The sequence below is a fragment of the Grammomys surdaster genome, unplaced genomic scaffold, assembly GCF_004785775.1.
Source record: "Grammomys surdaster isolate TR1022 unplaced genomic scaffold, NIH_TR_1.0 252, whole genome shotgun sequence".
Classification (NCBI taxonomy): domain Eukaryota; kingdom Metazoa; phylum Chordata; class Mammalia; order Rodentia; family Muridae; genus Grammomys; species Grammomys surdaster.
The window spans coordinates 784,429-793,879 of NW_021604693.1; positions in this window are offsets into that span (position 1 = coordinate 784,429).

Below are 9,451 nucleotides of genomic sequence, written 5' to 3' on the forward strand. Positions count from 1 at the left end.
AAAGAGAGAGAGAGAGAGAGAGAGTCGGGACATGAGTATATGTGTGTGTGTATGTGTCTGTGTGTACGTTTCATATATATTTATTTATATGTATGTATATTTACAACACAAATAAATGTAACAAAAAAGTTTAAATGGAAAAAGGAAGAGAAGAGAAAGGTACTTATGCTAAACCTGTTTGTAGGGTGTAAGATCCAAGAAACAGAAGAGACTTAGCCAAATGGAGATAACCTTCCATTGTGGATGTGGTAAGCAAGAGGGTCCTGCATAAAATTCTTCAAGGTACAAAAAAGTATTTGGAATGGACAGGATAGAGTTCAATAGATGAAGAACAGGTACAGAAGAGTGAATCCCAAGATATCTGGAATCACTGCTGTCATACTTTTTTATTTTTATTGATGTAGTTAACACCATGACTGCAGTGGCTTGAATGAGAATGGCCCCCAGAGGCTCATATGTCTGAATACTTGGTTCATAGTTAGTGAAGCTGTTTGGAAAGAATTAGAGAATGACCTTGTTGGAGAAGGTGTGGCCTTGATGGAAGAGGTGTTTTCATGAGAGTGGGCTTTGAGGTATCAAAAGTCCATTCTCTCTCTCTCTCTCTCTCTCTCTCTCTTCCTTCAACTTGTAGATCAAACGTGAACTCTCGGGTACTGTTCCAGCACCTTGCCTGCCTGCTGCTACACTCTTTGCCATAATGACCATGAACAAACCCCTCTGAAACTGTAAACAAGCCCCTAACTAAATGCTTTCTATTATAAAATTTGCATGAGCCATTCTGTCCCTTTACAGCAACAGAACAGTAACTAAGACAATAGCCAAGAGCAATTTGGGAAGGACAGAGTTTATTTCATCTTAGGGATTGTAGTTCATCTTCTAGAGAAGTCAAGACAGTGACTCAAGCAGATCCTAGATGCAGGAACTAATGCAGAGAGTGTTGATTACTGGCTTCCTCCTTAGGCTTTGCTCAGCCCACTGTCTGATATGACCTGCCAGCCAGTGGTGGCACAACCCACAATGGGTTGATCCCTCCCACATCAGTCACCAATCAAGAAAATGTATCATAGACCTGCCTACAGGCAAATATGATAGAGACAATGCCTCAATTAAGAGTCTTCCTCCCAGGTGACTTTAGCTGTGTCAAGTTGACACAAAACCAGCCAGCACATCTGCCTCTCCTCAATACTCTTGAACCCCAATACTTCTGAACATGTCTGTGTCTGGGAAATTACCAACGGAGTCTACAACTAAAGTAAAAGCAGAAGGTCAAGGCCACTTCAAGAAAGATGCAGATGAACAACCTTGACACCACAGATCAGATGTATCCATGTAAGATGTCAGTTTTGGAGTTGGTGATGTAGCATGTTAGACTAGATGAAAGAATCCCCTATAGTAATGTAAGGAGATCATACATAAGGCTGTCTAAAGCCACTGTAGCAGTGCATACCAGCTCTACAAAATGGTGTAGTCTGAGATGCCACCCAGTAGGGAAACAGAGGGAATATTACTTTTTTAGCCTAGTTGAGGGCAGCATTGTTATCCAGGATACCACTTAGTCCTATGTTGCCAACTGGGTGTGATCTTTACGAAGCCTCCTCCAGTTTTGAGTCTATGGTCCTTAAGGATGCTAGAGACCCCTAAAATTATTTCAAACATCTATTTTCCAACTCAAAATCACAATCAGAAGCTGTACTACACTTGCTACCAGAGGAAAAACATTAACACAGGCTGGTAAGGAGGTAGAGAAATCAGAACACTAAATTGGGTATGGTGGCACATGCCTGTAATAGCACAAGGGAGGCAGTGACAGATATATGTGCAAGTTTGAGAACAGCCTGGTCTACATAGTGAGTTCCAGAACACAGAGCTATGTAGAGAGATTCTGTCTCAAAAAAGAAATTGAATCCCATATAATTCAGTCGTTTCATAAGAGAATGCAGTATTGCTTACAAATGCTAAAGAGATAATAGTGATCCACTAATAATGAATGGGTAAAGAAAACTGTGATTAGATATGTATAATCGCTGGTTTCTATCTGTGCCCTGGAGACAACCCTGTGCCACAGCTCTCCATGCCCAAATCCTGCCCAGAGATAGCTGGTCTCCCATAAATGCTGTCACACCCAAGATCACAAGTAAGACCAACACTATTACTCCAATAGCTGGCCCAAAAGGGGCCCTCCAGGAGCCCACAGGACACAGGAACAGCTGGGGACAGGATCCTTCCAGTTTCCTTCTGGTCTCTGAGGAGTGTCGACACACCTTAGATCACAGCTCTCTGCACCCCATTGCTACCCGGAGAGAACTGGCCTCCCAGGAGTACTGATACACCTAAGAACACAGGAGGCTCACAGGCTCAAAGGAGGGAAAAACTCCAGTCAGAGACAGTAAGACCAGCTAGAGATAACTGTGTGGCAAGAGGCAAGCACAAGAACCTAAGCAACAGAAACTACTTGGCATCATCAGGACCCAGTTCGCCCACCATAGCAATCCCTGAATACATCACTACATCTGAAAAGCAAGACTCTGATTTAAAATCACATCTCATGATGATGATAGAAGACTACAGGAAGGACATAAATAATACCGTTAGAGAAATGCAGGAGAAGACAGGTAAACAGATAGAAGCCATTAAAGAGGAAACCAAAAAAAAAAAAAAATCCCTTAAAGAAATATAGGAAAACACAACCAAACAAATGAAGAAGTTAAACAAAATCATCCAGGATCTAAAAATTGAAATAGAAAAAAAAAATAAAGAAATTACAAAGGAAGACAACCCTGGAGATAGAAAACCTAGGAAAGAGATCAGAAGTCATAGATGCAAGCATCACCAACAGAATACAAGAAGAATCTCAGATGTAGAAGATACCATAGAAAACATTGACACAGCAGTCAAAGAAAATGCAAAATGCAAAAAGCTTCTAACCCAAAACATTCAGGAAATCCAGAACACAATGAGAAGACCAAACCTAAGGATAATAGGTATAGATGAGAGTGAAGATTTCCAATTCAAAGGGCTAATAAATATATCTTCAACAAAATTATAGAAGAAAACTTCCCTAGCCTAAAGAAAGAGATCCCCATAAACATACAAGAAGCCTGCAGAACTCCAAATAAGTTGGACCAGAAAAGAAATTCCTCCCACCACATAATAATCAAAAAGACAAAGGTACCCCCCAAAAAATAGAAAGAAAGAAAGAAAGAAAGAAAGAAAGAAAGAAAGAAAGAAAGAAAGAAAAAAAGAAAAAAAGAAAGAAAGGGAAGTAAGGATATTAAAAGCACTAACACTAAGGGAAAATAGTCAAGTAACATATAAAGGCAGACACAAAAAGAATACAAATGCCAGCTCAGACTACTATACCATGACAAAACTATACTACTATGACAAAACCAAATTTACACAATATCTTTCCACAAATCCAGTCCTGCAAAGGATAATAGATGGAAAACTCCACACAGGGAGGGAAACTACACCCTAGAAAAAGCAACAAAGTAATCTTCTTTCAACAAACCCAAAAGAAGATAGCCACACAAACACCATTCCACCTATAACAACAAAAATAGCAGGAAGCAACAATCACTGATCCATAATATCTCTTAACATCAATGGACTCACTTCCCCCGTAAAAAGTCATAGAATAACAGACTGGATACATAAACAGGAACCAGTATTTTGCTACTTAGAGGAAATGCACTTCAGTGACAAAAACAGACACTACCTCAGAGTAAATGGAGGGGGAAAAAATTTCCAAGCAAATGGTCCCAAGAAACAAGCTGGAGTAGCCATTCTAACATTGAATAAAATCAACTTTCAATCTAAAGTTATCAAAAAAGATAAGGAAGGACAATTCATACTTATCAAAGGAAAAATCTACCAAGATGAGAACTCTCTATTCTGAACATAGATGTTCCAAATTCATGGGCAACCACATTTATAACAAAAACTTTACTAAAGCACAAAGCACACATTTCACCTCACACAATACTAGTGGGAGACTTCGACACCTCACTCTCATCAATGGACAGATCATGGAAACAGAAACTAAACAGAGACACAGTAAAACTAACAGAAGTTATGAACCAAATAGATTTAACAGATATCTATTGAACATTTCATTCTAAAACAAAATAATATACCTTCTTCTCAGTACCCCATGGTACCTTCTCCAAAATTGACCATATAATCTGTCACAAAACAGGCCTCAACAGATACAAGAAGATCAAAATAATCCCTTGCATTCTATCAGCTCACCACGGACTAAGGCTGGTCTTCAATAATAACAAAAACAACAGAAAACCCATATATACATGAAAGCTGAACTTTTTACTCCATGATAATTTGGTCAGGGAAGACATAAAGAAAGAAATTAAAGACTTTTCAGAAGTTAATGAAAATAAAGACACAACATACCCAAACTTATGGAACACAATGAAAGCAGTGCTAAAAAAACTCACAGCTTTGAGTATCTCAAAAAAGAAACTGGGAAGAACATACACTAGCACCTTAACAGCACACCTGAAAGCTCTAGAACAAAAAGAAGCAATTACACCCAAGAGGAATAGATGGCAGGAAATAATCAAACTCAAGACTGAAATCAACAAATAGAAACAAAGAGAACTATGTAAAAAATCAACAAAACTATGAGCTGGATCTTTGAGAAAATCAACAAGATAGATAAATCCTTAGCCAGACTAATCAGAGGGCAGAGAGACAGTATCCAAATTAACAAAATCAGAAATGAAAAGGGAGACATAACAACAGAAACCAAGGAAATTAAAAAAAAAATCATCACAACCTATTACAAAAGCCTATACTGAACGAAACTGGAAAATCTGGACTAAATGAAAAATTGTCTAAACAAATGCCAGGTACCAAAGTTAAACCAGGATCAGATAAACTATCTGTCTTAGTTAGGGTTTTACTGCTGTGAAAAGACAACATGACCAAGGCAAGTCTTATAAAGGACAGCATATATTTGGGGCTGGCTTACAGGTTCAGAGGTTCAGTCCACTATCATCAAGTTAGGATCATGGTGGCATCTAGGCAGGCATGGTGCAGGTAGAGATGACAGTTCTACATCTTCATCTGAAGACTGCTAGGAGAAGACTGACTTCCAGGCTTATAAGACCTTCCAGTGAGGGTCTTATAGCCCATGGCTACAATGAAAGATCTACTCCAACAGGGCCACATGTTCTAATAGTGCCACTCCCTGGGCCAAGCATACACAAATCATCACAGCATTTAACTGTCCCATAACCCCTAGAGAAATAGAAGCAGTCATTAAAAGTCTCCCAACCAAAAAAAAGGCCAGGACCAGATGGTTTTAGTGCAGAGTTCTATCAGACCTTCAAAGAAGACATAATACCAATACTCTTCAAACTATTCCACAAAATACAAACAGATCACTACCCAGCTAAGTCTATGAAGCCACAATTATGTTTATTCCTAAACCACACAAAGACTCAACAAAGAGATAGAACTCAATCTCCCTTATGAATATCATTGCAAAAAATATTCAATAAAATTCTCACAAACTGATCATTCACCACGATCAAGTAGACTTCATCCCAGGGATACAGTAATAGTTCAATACAAGGAAATTCATCAACATAATCCACTATATAAACAAACTCAAAAGAAAAAAAACCACATGATGATTTCATTAGATCCTGACAAAGCATTTGACAAAATTCAACATCCCTTCATGTTAAAAGTCTTGGAAAGATGAGGAATTCATACCTAACATAGTAGAAGCAATATACAGTAAACAAGTAGCCAACATCAAACTAAATGGAGAGAAACTTGAGGCAATCCCACTAAAATCAGGAACTAGACAAAGCTGCCCACTCTCTCCCTATCTATTCAATATAGTGCTGGAAGTCCTAGCCAGAGCAATTAGACAACAAAAGGAAGTCAAAGGGATACAATAGGAAAGGAAGAAGTCAAAATATCACTATTTGCAGATGATATGATAGTATACTTAAGTGACTCCAAAAATTCCACCAGAAAACTCCTAAATGTGATAAAAACTTCAGCAAAGTGGCTGGATATAAAATCAACTCAAACAAATCAGTAGCCTTCCTCTACTCAAAGGATAAACTGGCTGAGAAAGAAATTAGGGAAATGACACCCTCACAATAGTCACAAACAATATAAAATATCTTGGCGTAACTCTAACCAAACATGTGAAAGATCTGTATGACAAGAACTTCAAGTCTCTGAAGAAAGAAATCCAAGGAAACCTCAGAAGATGCGAAGATCTCTCATGCTCGTGAACTGGCAAGATTAATATAGAAAATATGACCAAAAGCGATCTACAGACTCAATGCAATAATCCTCATCAAAATTCCAACTCAATTCTCCATAGAGTTAGAAAGAGAAATTTGCAAAGTCATTTGGAATAACAAAAAACCCAGGATATCAAAAACTATTATCAAAAATAAAAGAATTTCTTGGGGAGTCACCATCCCTGATCTCAAGCTGTACTACAAAGCAATAGTGATAAAAACTTCATGGAATTGGTATAGTGACAGGCAGGTAGATGAATGGAATAGAATTGAAGACCCAGAAATGAACTCACACACCTATGATCACTTGATCTTTGACAAAGGACCTAAAACCATCCAGTGGAAAAAAGACAGCATTTTCAAGAAATGGTTCTGGTTCAACTGGAGGTCAGCATGTAGAAGAATGCAAATGGATCCATTCTTATCTCCTTGTACAAAGCTAAAGTGCAAGTGGATCAAGATCCTCTACATAAAACCAGATACACTGAATCTAATAGAAGAGAAAGAGGGGGAAAACCTCAAACATGTGGGCATAGGGGAAATTTTCCTATGGAACACCAATGGCTCACACTCTAAGATCAACAATCAACAAATGGGACCTCATAAAACTGACAATATTTTGTAAAGCAAGGGACACTGTCAATAGGACAAAACGGCACCCAACAGATTGGGAAAAGATATTTATCAATCCTACATCCGATAGAGGGCTAATATCCAATATATACAAAGAACTCAAGAAGTTAGACTCCAGAGAGCCAACTAACCCTATTAAAAATAGGGAATAAGCCGGGCGATGGTGGCGCACACCTTTAATCCCAGCACTTGGGAGCCAGAGGCAGGCGGATTTCTGAATTCGAGGCCAGCCTGGTCTACAGAGTGAGTTCCAGGACAGCCAGGACTACACAGAGAAACCCTGTTTTGAAAAAACTAAAAAAAAAAAAAAAAGAAAAAGAAAAAGAAAAAAATGGGGAATAGAGATAAACAGAGAATTCTCAACTGAGGAAACTCAAATGATCAAAAAGCACCTAAAGAAATGTTAAACATTCTTAGTCATCAGGGAAATGCAAATCAAAACAACCCTGAGATTCTACCTCATAGAAGTCAGAATGGCCAAGATCAAAAACTCAAGTGACAGCAGATCCTGGTGAGGATGTGAAGAGAAACATTCCTCCATTGCTGGTGGGATTGCAAGCTGGTAAAACCACTGTGGAAATCAATCTGGTGGTTCCTCAGAAAATTGGACATGGTACTACTCAAGAATCCAGCTAAAGCACTCCTGGGCATATACCCAAAAGATGTCCCAACATATAACAAGGACATATGCTCCACTATGTTCATAGCAGCCTTATTTATATTAGCCAGGAGCTTGAAAGAACCCAGATTTCTCTCAATAGAGGAATGAATACAGAAAAGGTGATACATTTACACAATGGAGTACTACTCAGCTATTAAAAACAATGAATTCATAAAATTCATAAACAAATAGATGGAACTAGAAAATATCATCCGGAGTGAAGTAACCCAGCCATAAAAGAACACACATGGTATGTACTTACTGATAAGTGGATATTAGGCAAAAAGTTCAGAATACCCATGATACAACTCACAGGCCATATAAAGCTCAAGAAGAAGGAAGATCAAAATGTGGATGCTTCAGTCCTTCTTTTTTCTTTTTTTTTTTGGTTTTTTCAAGACAGGGTTTCTTCTCTGTGTAGTCCTGGTTGTCCTAGAACTCACTCTGTAGACCAGGCTGGCCTCGAACTCAGAAATCCACCTGCCTCTGCCTCCCAAGTGCTGGGATTAAAAGCATGCACCACCACTGCCCTCAGTCCTTCTTAGAAAGCATAACAAAATACTCACAGGAGGTAGAGGGTGGGCGGGTCTTGGGTGGAAAAGAGTGTGGAGAGCTTTTTGGGATCGCTTGTCAGGAATTTGATATTGGGCCAGAACAAGGAAGTAAGCTCAAACAGCAATCTAAATTTTAGACTAGAACAAGGAAGTAGGTATCAGGCAAGAATATGACTTTGAGCTAGGACAGGGAAGTAGGCTCAGATATCTTGGTCATCCTGATAAGCCTTAGAAACAGTGATTGTGGGACTTCGTTTATTGCCTTGCTTGTTCCTCAACCTAGAACTGACCTTATTACTTGTATGTAATTAAAATGGTATAAAAGAAGAGTGGGAAAAAATAAACCCACCTCAGCCTCAGAACTGGCTGCGGTCATGCTACAGTGTTTGTCTAATTGTCTTTTTCTTTTTAATCCTCGCTCCTTCCCTGGAGAACCTGTTGACTGACTGAGCTGGCTTGGTCCAAGGAGGAAAAGGAGAGGAAAAATTGGGGACCGGATCAGGTATGGGAGGAGACAGGGATGATATGCAGAGGGTCAGGAAACTGAACAGAGGTATGTAGCAATGGGGAATGAGGAACTGGGGGCAGCCACTAAAAAGTCGCAGATGCCAGGAAACCAAGAGGCTCCCAGGACCCAGTGTGGATGAGATTAGCTGAAATGCCCAACAAAGGGGAGGGAGAACCTGTAGAGACCATATCCAGAGGTTAGGCAAGGCCCCTGGTGGGGGGGCCACCTACTCATCTTTACATTTTTAACCCAGAATTGCTCTTGTCTAAAGGAAATATGGGACAAAGTGTGGAGCAGAGACTGAAGAAAAGCCCATCCAGAGACTGCCCCACCTGGGAATCCATACCATATACAGACACCAAACCCAGATGCTGATGCCAAGAAGTGCTTGCTGACAGAGTCTGATATAGCTGTCTCCTGAGAGGCTGTTAGCAATCTGTTAAACTCCACCTCCAGAGTCACCTGGCAACAGCCAGGTATGCTCCGCCCCACAGTTACCTGGCAACAGGCAGGTAACCCTGCCCACTATAAAAGGGGCTGCTTGGCCCCTCCTCTCTCTCTTACTCCTCAACCCTGAGCACCTGCAGGTTATCCTCTCCCCTCTCCCCTTGTCTTCCCCCTCTCTCCACGTGGTCATGGCCGGCCTCCACTCCTCTCTACTTCTCTCTCTCTTCCTCTTCTCTTCACTCGCCATCTTCCCGTTCCTCTCTCCCACTCCCTTCCCCAAATAAACCCCTTCCCTTGGAACCGGATCGGATCGGCTTTGGTGTTGTCTGTCCAAACTGCGCTCGAATCCTAACATTGGTGC